The sequence below is a fragment of the Mustela lutreola genome, chromosome 5 (assembly GCF_030435805.1).
Source record: "Mustela lutreola isolate mMusLut2 chromosome 5, mMusLut2.pri, whole genome shotgun sequence".
Taxonomy (NCBI): Eukaryota; Metazoa; Chordata; class Mammalia; order Carnivora; family Mustelidae; genus Mustela; species Mustela lutreola.
Window position 1 is genome coordinate 120,286,399 of NC_081294.1, and position 12,747 is coordinate 120,299,145.

Genomic DNA, 12,747 nt, shown 5'->3' on the forward strand with positions numbered 1-12,747 from the left:
GGCCCCTGCAGGGACTGAGGGATATCATGGGGCAATATAATCCCCTACTCCACCACCAAGTGTGGCCTCGGGTTCCAGATCCTTCCACTGCAGTGTGTCACCTGGGAGATGTTAAGAACAAATTCTTCTTGGATATTTCGATGACATTTTGCAGTTTTCAGCATTTATTCAGTTCCATTATTACACATTTCAAGTGTTATAATGTAAATGTCTTTTGTTCTCTTTCTCTCAATTCGAGTACATGCATACTACCTGATTGAACATGTAGTTTTATTCTATTAAGCATGCAGTTGTATTTATGTATTATTCATTTATTACTTGAACAAACTAGGCTAACAAAGAATTATCCAGTGGCACTCCCAAGGACTTTTTGAAGAGACTTTAAAATAAATAAGTAAATACGTACATACCAGTTATACATATATAAATCCATTCTTCTTTCTTCAAAATAGTGAGGCTTTTCCTCATAAGTATCATCAATGTCCCTCTTCAATTTTCAATTTTATTTATACAGATGGCATTATTATCTAGGCTCTTAACCTTTTTAAAAAGAGTTTACAAAAAGATTATCAAAAACTTCAACCCTCAGAAAGGATGAATACCCAACTTTTCTATCAACATGGATGGGACTGGAGGAGATTATGCTAGAGTGAAATGAGTCAAGCAGAGAGAGTCAATTATCATATGGTTTCACTTATTTGTGGAGCATAAGAAATAACACGGAGGACATGGGGAGATGGAGAGGAGAAGGGAGTTGGGGGAAATCGGAGGGGGAGATGAACCATGAGAGACTATGGACTCTGAAAAACAACCTGAGGGTTTTGGAGGGGCGGGGGGTGGAATGTTGGGTGAGCCAGGTGGTGGGTATAATAGAGGGCACATATGGCATGGATTTCTGGGTATCGTGCATAAACAATGAATTCTGGAACACTGAAAAGAAATTTAAAAAATTAAAAATAAAAAAAAATATTAATGAGAATCATTGGCACAAGATAAACATCTATATGTTTATTTTCCATATGGTGAATTTTAATTTATTTTACAACTAGTACATTTTTATCATTTCTAAAAACTAGAAAAACAGATAAAAATAAAATGTTTTATATTTCAAACAAACAAACAAACAAACAAACCTTCAACCCTGGGGACTCCTGGGTGGCTAAGTGGGTTACGCATCTGCCTTCGGCTCAGGTCGCGATCCCAGGGTCTTGAGATGGAACCAGGCATGGGGCTCCCTGCTCAGCGGAGAGCCTGCTTCTCCCTCTGCCTGTGGCTCTCCCGGCTTCCCCTACTTGTGCTCTCTCACTCTGACAAATAAATAAATACAATCTTGGAGAAAAAGAAAAATCTTCAATCCTGGGACGAAGTAGCCAATGGCTTGCAGAGCAACATGCCTAAGTTTTATTGTGACTACTGTGACACACATTTCACTCATGACTCTCCCTCCATGAGAAAGACACGTGGCAGTGGGAGGAAACACAAAGAGAACGTGAAGACTACTATCAGAAATGGGTGGAAGATGGGGTGCCTGGGTGGCTCAGTGGGCTAAGCCTCTGCCTTCGGCTCAGGTCATGATCTCAGGGTCCTGGGATGGAGCCCTAAATCGGGCTCTCTGCTCAGTGGGGAGCCCGCTTCCTTCTCTCTCTCTGCTGGCCTCGCTGCCTACTTGTGATCTCTGTCTGTCAAATAAGTAAATAAAATCTTTTAAAAAAAAGAAAAAAAGAAAATAAAGGGAAAGTGTGGAAGAGCAGGCTCAGAGAGTGATGGACAAAACAACCGCTGCATTTCAACAAGAAGAGGTACCTCCTACTCCATTCTCTGCTCCTCTTCCTGCAGGGCAATAATCCCCCCCCCCAGTCTCCCAGCTCCTCCTCGCCCTGGCATGAGGCCAGAGCCCCATAGGGGGGGTCCTCCCATGATGCCAATGATGGACACTCCTGGATGATCCCAGTGGCACCTGCTTCTGGAATGAGACCACCTATGGGAGGCCACATGCCAATGATGCCTGGACCCCCAAAGATGAGACCGCCTTCCCATCCTGTGATGGTGTCCACTCAGCCAGGAATGACTTTACCAGACAGATAGGACAGGCAGGAACCTCTTTTTTTTTTTTTTTAATTTTTTATTTTTTATAAACATATATTTTTTTATAAACATATATTTTTATCCCCAGGTCTGTGAATCACCAGGTTTACACACTTCACAGCACTCACCAAATCACATACCCTCCCCAATGTCCATAATCCCACCCCCTTCTCCCCAACCCCCTCCCCCCGGCAACCCTCAGTTTGTTTTGTGAGATTAAGAGTCACTTATGGTTTGTCTCCCTCCCAATCCCATCTTGTTTCATTTATTCTTCTACCCACTTAAGCCTCCATGTTGCATCACCACTTCCTCATATCAGGGAGATCATATGATAGTTGTCTTTCTCTGCTTGACTTATTTCGCTAAGCATGATATGCTCTAGTTCCATCCACGTTGTTGCAAATGGCAAGATTTCATTTCTTTTGATGGCTGCATAGTATTCCATTGTGTATATATACCACATCTTCTTGATCCATTCATCTGTTGGTGGACATCTAGGTTCTTTCCATAGTTTGGCTATTGTGGACATTGCTGCTATAAACATTCGGGTGCATGTGTCCCTTTGGATCACTACATTTGTATCTTTAGGGTAAATACCCAATAGTGCAATTGCTGGGTCATAGGGCAGTTCTATTTTCAACATTTTGAGGAACCTCCATGCTGTTTTCCAGAGTGGCTGCACCAGCTTGCATTCCCACCAACAGTGTAGGAGGGTTCCCCTTTCTCCGCATCCTCGCCAGCATCTGTCATTTCCTGACTTGTTGATTTTAGCCATTCTAACTGGTGTGAGGTGATATCTCATTGTGGTTTTGATTTGTATTTCCCTGATGCCGAGTGATATGGAGCACTTTTTCATGTGTCTGTTCGCCATCTGGATGTCTTCTTTGCAGAAATGTCTGTTCATGTCTTCTGCCCATTTCTTGATTGGATTATTTGTTCTTTGGGTGTTGAGTTTGCTAAGTTCTTTATAGATTCTGGACACTAGTCCTTTATCTGATATGTCGTTTGCAAATATCTTCTCCCATTCTGTCAGTTGTCTTTTGATTTTGTTAACTGTTTCCTTTGCTGTGCAAAAGCTTTTGATCTTGATGAAATCCCAGTAGTTCATTTTATCCCTTGCTTCCCTTGCCTTTTGCGTTGTTCCTAGGAAGATGTTGCTGCGGCAGAGGTCGAAGAGGTTGCTGCCCGTGTTCTCCTCAAGGATTTTGATGGATTCCTTTCGTACATTGAGGTCCTTCATCCATTTTGAGTCTATTTTTGTGTGTGGTGCAAGGAAATGGTCCAATTTCATTTTTCTGCATGTGGCTGTCCAATTTTCCCAGCACCATTTATTGAAAAGGCTGTCTTTTTTCCATTGGACATTCTTTCCTGTTTTGTCGAAGATTAGTTGACCATAGAGTTGAGGGTCTATTTCTGGGCTCTCTATTCTGTTCCATTGATCTATGTGTCTGTTTTTGTGCCAGTACCATGCTGTCTTGATGATGACAGCTTTGTAATAGAGCTTGAAGTCCGGAATTGTGATGCCACCAACGTTGGCTTTCTTTTTCAATATCCCTTTGGCTATTCGAGGTCTTTTCTGGTTCCATATAAATTTTAGCATTATTTGTTCCATTTCTTTGAAAAAGATGGATGGTACTTTGATAGGAATTGCATTAAATGTGTAAATTGCTTTAGGTAGCATAGACATTTTCACAATATTTATTCTTCCAATCCAGGAGCATGGAACATTTTCCCATTTCTTTGTGTCTTCCTCAATTTCTTTCATGAGTACTTTATAGTTTTCTGAGTATAGATTCTGTGTCTCTTTGGTTAGGTTTATTCCTAGGTATCTTATGGTTTTGGATGCAATTGTAAATGGGATTGACTCCTTAATATCTCTTTCTTCTGTCTTGCTGTTGGTGTAGAGAAATGCAACTGATTTCTGTGCATTGATTTTATATCCTGCCACTTTACTGAATTCCTGTATAAGTTCTAGCAGTTTTGGAGTGGAGTCTTTTGGGTTTTCCACATATAGTATCATATCATCTGCGAAGAGTGATAATTTGACTTCTTCTTTGCCGATTTGGATGCCTTTAATTTCCTTTTGTTGTCTGATTGCTGAGGCTAGGACCTCTAGTACGATGTTGAATAGCAGTGGTGATAATGGACATCCCTGCCGTGTTCCTGACCTTAGCGGAAAAGCTTTCAGTTTTTCTCCATTGAGAATGATATTTGCGGTGGGTTTTTCATAGATGGCTTTGATGATATTGAGGTATGTGCCCTCTATCCCTACACTTTGAAGAGTTTTGATCAGGAAGGGATGTTGTACTTTGTCAAGTGCTTTTTCAGCATCTATTGAGAGTATCATATGGTTCTTGTTCTTTCTTTTATTGATGTGTTGTATCACATTGACTGATTTGCGGATGTTGAACCAACCTTGCAGCCCTGGAATAAATCCCACTTGGTCGTGGTGAATAATCTTTTTAATGTACTGTTGAATCTTATTGGCTAGTATTTTGTTGAGTATTTTCGCATCTGTGTTCATCAAGGATATCGGTCTATAGCTCTCTTTTTTGGTGGGATCCTTGTCTGGTTTTGGGATCAAAGTGATGCTGGCCTCATAAAATGAGTTTGGAAGTTTTCCTTCCATTTCTATTTTTTGGAACAGTTTCAGGAGAATAGGAATTAGTTCTTCTTTAAATGTTTGGTAGAATTCCCCCGGGAAGCCGTCTGGCCCTGGGCTTTTGTTTGTTTGGAGATTTTTAATGACTGTTTCAATCTCCTTACTGGTTATGGGTCTGTTCAGGCTTTCTATTTCTTCATGGTTCAGTTGTGGTAGTTTATATGTTTCTAGGAATGCATCCATTTCTTCCAGATTGTCAAATTTATTGCCGTAGAGTTGCTCATAGTATGTTCTTATAATAGTTTGTATTTCTTTGGTGTTAGTTGTGATCTCTCCTCTTTCATTCATGATTTTATTTATTTGGGTCCTTTCTCTTTTCTTTTTGATAAGTCGGGCCAGGGGTTTATCAATTTTATTAATTCTTTCAAAGAACCAGCTCCTAGTTTCGTTGATTTGTTCCATTGTTTTTTTGGTTTCTATTTCATTGATTTTTGCTCTGATCTTTATGATTTCTCTTCTCCTGCTGGGCTTAGGGTTTCTTTCTTGTTCTTTCTCCAGCTCCTTTAGGTGTAGGGTTAGGTTGTGTACCTGAGACCTTTCTTGTTTCTTGAGAAAGGCTTGTACCGCTATATATTTTCCTCTCAGGACTGCCTTTGTTGTGTCCCACAGATTTTGAACCGTTGTATTTTCATTATCATTTGTTTCCATGATTTTTTTCAATTCTTCTTTAATTTCCCGGTTGACCCATTCATTCTTTAGAAGGATACTGTTTAGTCTCCATGTATTTGGGTTCTTTCCAAACTTCCTTTTGTGGTTGAGTTCTAGCTTTAGAGCATTGTGGTCTGAAAATATGCAGGGAATGATCCCAATCTTTTGATACCGGTTGAGTCCTGATTTAGGACCGAGGATGTGATCTATTCTGGAGAATGTTCCATGTGCACTAGAGAAGAATGTGTATTCTGTTGCTTTGGGATGAAATATTCTGAATATATCTGTGATGTCCATCTGGTCCAGTGTGTCATTTAAGGCCTTTATTTCCTTGCTGATCTTTTGCTTGGATGACCTGTCCATTTCAGTGAGGGGAGTGTTAAAGTCCCCTACTATTATTGTATTATTGTTGATGTGTTTCTTTGATTTTGTTATTAATTGGTTTATATAGTTGGCTGCTCCCACATTGGGGGCATAGATATTTAAAATTGTTAAATCTTCTTGTTGGACAGACCCTTTGAGTATGATATAGTGTCCTTCCTCATCTCTTATTATAGTCTTTGGCTTAAAATCTAATTGATCTGATATAAGGATTGCCACTCCTGCTTTCTTCTGATGTCCATTAGCATGGTAAATTCTTTTCCACCCCCTCACTTTAAATCTGGAGGTGTCTTCGGGCTTAAAATGAGTTTCTTGGAGGCAACATATAGATGGGTTTTGTTTTTTTATCCATTCTGATACCCTGTGTCTTTTGACAGGGGCATTTAGCCCATTCACATTCAGGGTAACTATTGAGAGATATGAATTTAGTGCCATTGTATTGCCTGTAAGGTGACTGTTACTGTATATGGTCTCTGTTCCTTTCTGATCTACCACTTGTAGGCTCTCTCTTTGCTTAGAGGACCCCTTTCAATATTTCCTGTAGAGCTGGTTTGGTGTTTGCAAATTCTTTCAGTTGTTGTTTGTCCTGGAAGCTTTTAATCTCTCCTTCTGTTTTCAATGATAGCCTAGCTGGATATAGTATTCTTGGCTGCATGTTTTTCTCGTTTAGTGCTCTGAAAATATCATGCCAGCTCTTTCTGGCCTGCCAGGTCTCTGTGGATAAGTCAGCTGCCAATCTAATATTTTTACCATTGTATGTTACAGACTTCTTTTCCCGGGCTGCTTTCAGGATTTTCTCTTTGTCATTGAGACTTGTAAATTTTACTATTAGGTGACGGGGTGTGGGCCTATTCTTATTGATTTTGAGGGGCATTCTCTGAACCTCCTGAATTTTGATGCTCGTTCCCTTTGCCATATTGGGGAAATTCTCCCCAATAATTCTCTCCAGTATACCTTCTGCTCCCCTCTCTCTTTCTTCTTCTTCTGGAATCCCAATTATTCTAATGTTGTTTCGTCTTATGGTGTCACTTATTTCTCGAATTCTCCCCTCATGGTCCAGTAGCTGTTTGTCCCTCTTTTGATCAGCTTCTTTATTCTCTGTCATTTGGTCTTCTATATCACTAATTCTTTCTTCTGCCTCATTTATCCTAGCAGTGAGAGCCTCCATTTTTGATTGCACCTCATTAATAGCTTTTTTGATTTCAACTTGGTTAGATTTTAGTTCTTTTATTTCTCCAGAAAGGGCTTTTATATCTCTCGAGAGGGTTTCTCTAATATCTTCCATGCCTTTTTCGAGCCCGGCTAGAACCTTGAGAATTGTCATTCTGAACTCTAGATCTGACATATTACCGATGTCTGTATTGATTAGGTCCCTAGCCTTCGGTACTGCCTCTTGTTCTTTTTTTTTGTGGTGAATTTTTACGTCTTGTCATTTTGTCCAGATAAGAGTAAATGAAGGGGCAAGTAAAATACTAAAAGGGTGGCAACAACCCCAGGAAAATATGCTTTAGCCAAATTAGAAGAGATCCAAAATCGTGAGTGGGGAGAAAGGGGATAAAAAGAGGTTCAAAAAGGAAGAAAGAAAAAAGAAAAAAAAAAAAAAAAAAGAAAAGAAAAGAAAAGAATTTTTTTTAAAAAAGAAAACACCTAAGAAAAATGTAAAAAAATATATATATATTAGATAAACTAGTAAAAAATCGTTAAAAAAGAAAAAGGTAACAGTTAAAAAAAAAAATAATTTACCCGAAGGCGAGAAAAAAAAAAAATGAAAAAGAAAAAATTAAATTAACTGCAAGACTAAAAAAAATCACAGGAAAAAAGCCATGAGTTCCGTGCTTGGCTTTCTCCTCCTCTAGAATTCTGCTGCTCTCCTTGGTATTGAAACCGCACTCCTTGGTAGGTGAACTTGGTCTCGGCTGGATTTCTTGTTGATCTTCTGGGGGAGGGGCCTGTTGTAGTGATTCTCAAGTGTCTTTGCCCCAGGCGGAATTACACCGCCCTTACCCGGGGGCCGGGGTGAGTAATCCGCTCGGGTTTGCTTTCAGGAGCTTTTGTTCCCTGAGCGCTTTCCGTAGAGTTCCAGAGGACGGGAATACAAATGGCGGCCTCCTGGTCTCCAGCCCGGAGGAGCCGAGAGCCCAGGGCCCCACTCCTCAGTGCGCCCTCAGAGAACAGCGCCCAGTTACTCCCGTCTGCCTGACCTCCGGCCGCGCTCCGAGCTCACCGAGCCTGCGACCGGTTCAAGGTAACACGGAGCTGCGAGCTTACTGTCGGCTCTGTCTCTGTAGCCGGCTTTCCCGTTCCAATACCCGCAAGCTCTGCGACACTCAGACACCCCCGATCCTTCTGTGACCCTGCGGGACCTGAGGCCACGCTGACCCCGTGTGGGCTTCGCCCCGGTTTAGCCTCTGGAGCGATGTCCCTCAGCGGAACAGACTTTTAAAAGTCCTGATTTTGTGCGCAGGTTGCTCCGCTGCTTGCCGGGAGCCGGCCCCTCCCCCCGGGGTCTATCTTCCCGTCGCTTTGGATTCACTTCTCCGCCGGTCCTACCTTTCAGAAAGTGGTTGTTTTTCTGTTTCCAGAATTGCTGTTCTTCTTCTCTTCGATCTGCCAATGGATTTTCAGGTGTTTGCAATCTTTAGATAAACTATCTAGCTGATCTCCGGCTAGCTGAAGCAGTCTCAGCTTGCTACTTCTCCGCCATCTTGACTCCTCCCCCAGGAACCTCTTTATATTCATTTTATATTTGTTCTAGGTAACCAGGAAATCATGGTGCTGTGACTGGGTGTTTTCTAACAGGAGGATAGGGAAGACTTGTATCCCCTTCCTATCAAAGAGAATAGTTTTTGCAGGGGAGTAGTGCAAGGGACCAAAAAAAGAAAAAAAAAAAAAAAAGCAATTTTCAACTTTCATTTGTATTGTGAAATGTGAAAATAAAATTTTCAACTGTCTTACTTAAAAAAAGGAAAAAAACTTCAACCCAACTCTCATGAGCTATCTCAGATTTCACACAATGAATTTGAATTAGTCAGGTTTTACTCAGTGTCATTTACATAAATTCACTCTTTCATTGTTAAAAACCTAGTGTGAGGTTACATTTGCACTGTCTCTTAAAAATTGCATTCTTAAACTGAATTTGCGAATATTAAAAAGGAAAGTTTGAAAAAGGAAGTTTGAAACATGGTTTCACGTTGGAGACAAAGATGGCTGGAGACATTTTGGTGGAAAGCGTGCTTTCACACATAGGTGGTAGGCTCTCCCGGGCACTCCTGTACTGTTGCCAGACCAGGCCAGCCTGGCTCCCCATCAGACCCTCTCACTGTCACACCTTGCACATTTCCTAGCTGCACACAGTCCCCTCCCCAGTGAACACTACTCCAGCCTCTGCTTGTGGCCAGGGCTAGAATGAATAGACCCTCCGTGGGACTTGGTAATATAAGTGAAGAGTGCACGTGACCAACCAGCTTTGCAGCATTTAGCATGAAGCAAGATGCAGTTGGAAGGCTGGGTCTCCCTGACAACAGACAGCTTCAACAACGGTGTCCAATATAAGGCCAAGTGTCGGCAAGGATGTATAATGAAGTAATCGGCTTTGTCCATTTCATAGTCTAAATTGTACTCTCTAACCAAGGGTACTTTAGCCATTTCATCATTGCCAGGATTAAAGTAAACAATAGGAAAAAAAATCATAATTAAGTTTGGCCCAAACCTGCCTTAAGAGAGACTTGAACAAGCAACTGGAGAGATGCTTGGCCCAGAAATAGTGTTGTTTCTTTTAACAAATGCCTATCACTCTGCCTGACCCATGTTTGATACAGTCTTGAAAGAGAGAGAGAAGAGACAGAAATATTGAGACAGAGAATTGGACTCTGTCTCCATGATACCAAATCAAGAACTGCCTCCTTTGGGGTGCCTGGGTGGTTCAGTTGTTAGGTGTCTGCCTTTGGCTCAGGTCAGGATCCCACGGTCCTGAGATGGAGTCCCACATCGGGCTTCCTGCCCGGCGGGAAGCCTGGTTCTCCTTCTCCTACTCCCCCTGCTTGTGTTCTCTCTCTTGTTCTCTGTGTCAAATAAATAAATAAAATCTTAAAAAAAAAAAAAAAAAAGCCTCCGTCTACATCCTTCACCACCACCTGGGAGATGCTGTTGGCGCACCCCAGAGCAGAGTGGCTTCTGTGGCACAATGAGGCTGTGATGCCAACAGCTCTGATGACAGTTCCTTGAGTGGTGCTCTGTCACCCGCAAAACCACTTCTGTTCTCCATCACGCCCCAGTCCTAAGACAGCCACCTAGAATAAATCATCTGAAACCTACATGCCCTCACAGATGGGAGAGGGGTGAGGACTGAAGAGTTAAATGACAATGTCTTCGCAGCAAGTTCAAAGGCCACAGTTGAAGTGAATAGATACGCTTTTGTCTGATAAATTTTATTTAGGTAGAGTTTACCTCCAATAAAATGGCCCCATTTTAAGCATATAGTTCAATAGTGTTTGACAAATGCTATTCACCTATATAATCATCATCACAGTCAAGATATAGAACATTTTTCTGTCACTCCAGAAAGTTCCTTGCGCCCCTCCCTGGAAATGCCCACAGGAAGTCTTTTTTAACTTTTAAGGCATAGAACATCTATTTGAGCATTTTAAAACTGGAGTAGCATAAAAAAGAATCTGTTCACTTGCCAGAAACAACATTTAGATCTTAAATTCCTAATGTAAAATCAGATAATGCTTCCCGCAGTGTAGTTTTAGCATGGACTAGCCATTGTCATAGCCCTTTGATACCTGGGTAACATTTGAGGTATAACATTCACCCAAAAATCTGAGTGGGAAAGGGGTGTTTTAAGCTACTTGATATATTTTGAAGTTATAAAGTTATGAAGTTATAAAGGTCTCCCACTAAGGCTACATGGTAGGTCACTTACATGGGTGAGAGGGTTGGGTGAGGGAGGAAGCAGAAATGGAAAGAAAAAAGACTTCACTTAAAATAAGTATCACTTAGGCACACCTGGGTGGCTCAGTCGGTTAAGCTGCTGCCTTCGGCTCAGGTCATGATCCCAGGGTCCTAGGATTGAGTCCCGCATAGGGCTCCTTGCTCTGCAGGGAACCTGCTTCTCTCTCTACCTCTGCCTGCTCTCTGCCTGCTTGTTCGCTCTCTCTCTCTGACAAATAAGTAAGTAAGTAAAATCTTTTAAAAAATCGCTTACATATTTATTTAAAATCATATATATGTATGTATGTGGAAATTGAATTTAAAATACAAAAAAATAATTTCAGAGATATCTCAATTCTTGCAAAAAATTTAGAAGCTTCCTAGTGAATTCCCCTCAAAACATTTCCTATTTTACGTCACATCAAATAATTTTCTTTTCCCTCTTCAAAAATAAAAAAGAACTTCAATCTAAAGCAGATTATTGACTGATGGAAATAGAGTCGAATTTGGAGTGAAAAGTGCTTTCTCAGCTAAACATTCTGCTCTGAAAGTGCTTCCCTCCGGACTTCTCCACAAATCAATAATAGATCAGACAAGAACTTTCTTTGCTGCTACTTTCTAAGAGATGCAGAGAATTGGGCAAGTCAGGAACCCAACGAGATTTCCTGATCCTAAACCCCACATCCATCTCTGTCAAGAGCAGTCTGTGAAAACATTCTGCAACGAGAAGTCACTTTCAGCCTTCTCGCTTCAAAGCAGGCTGCAGCTAGGAGATTCTAGTGATTTCTAGTATGACTTCTTAAGAAAATGTTGAAATTCATGCAAACCATTAGAAAATGAAATTATGGCTGAAATTTTATGCAAAAACTGACATTGGTAAGGAAATCCAGGAGGAAAAAAAGCCACAATTGCACAACAAAGGAAGACTTGCCCTTGTCATTTTGGTGGTGGGTATTGGAGAGGGCACGGATTGCATGGAGCACTGGGTGTGGTGCAAAAAACAATGAATACTGGTACGCTGAAAAGAAATAAAACAATTAAAAAAAGAAAAATAAATAAAATACAAAAACAATTCATGCTAATAAAAATACAGCAAGCTAGGAAGAAGGAAAAAATTACCCATAATTCTACCTCCCATAAAGCTCAGATAAAATTTCTCTTGGAATTTTTCTTAACATAGTTGAAATCAAACTATATTTAACATTGTGTGTCCCAATTTCCCACTTAACAATTTTAATGTGTACACTTTACGTATCATAAATAATTATTAATAAACTTTTTAACGGTTGTCATGAATATGTCCAAAAAAGTAATACTTTTACATTTCCCAGTGTTGAGCAATTAAGCTGGTTCCAATTTTTTGTTAACTCTGGTTAACATGTTTGTATGTAGGTTTTTTTCTGTATTTTGGGATACTTCCCTAGAATATATTATAAGAAGTGCAGTCTCTCCATTTGGGTACAAAAGTTTTACCTCTCTTGTGACATAGTTTCAATTTGTTTTACAAAAATCTAATAGTCTCTTTTCAGGCCACGTTGGCAGTGTGTATCAAGATCCTCGCAAATATTCCAAACCTTTGTTATATTATTTTCTTAGAGAACCACCAGAGATCTATAAAATGGTTTTGTTTAAAATATGATGGCATCAGAAAGGACGAATACTCAACTTTTGTAGCAACACGGACGGGACTGGAAGAGATTATGCTGAGTGAAATAAGTCAAGCAGAGATAGTCAATTATCATATGGTTTCACTTATTTGTGGAGCATAACAAATAGCCTGGAGGACATGGAGAGTTAGAGAGGAGAAGGGAGTTGGGGGAAATTGGAAGGGGAGGTGAACCATGAGAGACTATGGACTCTGAAAAACAATCTGAGGGGTTTGAAGTGGTGGGGGAATGGGAGGTTGGGGTACCAGGTGGTGGGTATTATAGAGGGCACGGATTGTATAGAGCACTGGGTGTGGTGAAAAAATAATGAATACTGTTATGCTGAAAATAATTAATTAATTTTAAAATTTTTTTAAAAATTAGAATATGATG

The 12,747-nt window shown here is 40.5% G+C and overlaps 1 pseudogene; it reads left to right on the forward strand.

The window, feature by feature from the left end:
• The first annotated feature begins 1,390 nt into the window (after nt 1-1,390).
• LOC131831410 (U1 small nuclear ribonucleoprotein C-like) lies at nt 1,391-2,085 on the forward strand (annotated as a pseudogene).
• The last annotated feature ends 10,662 nt before the right edge of the window (nt 2,086-12,747 follow it).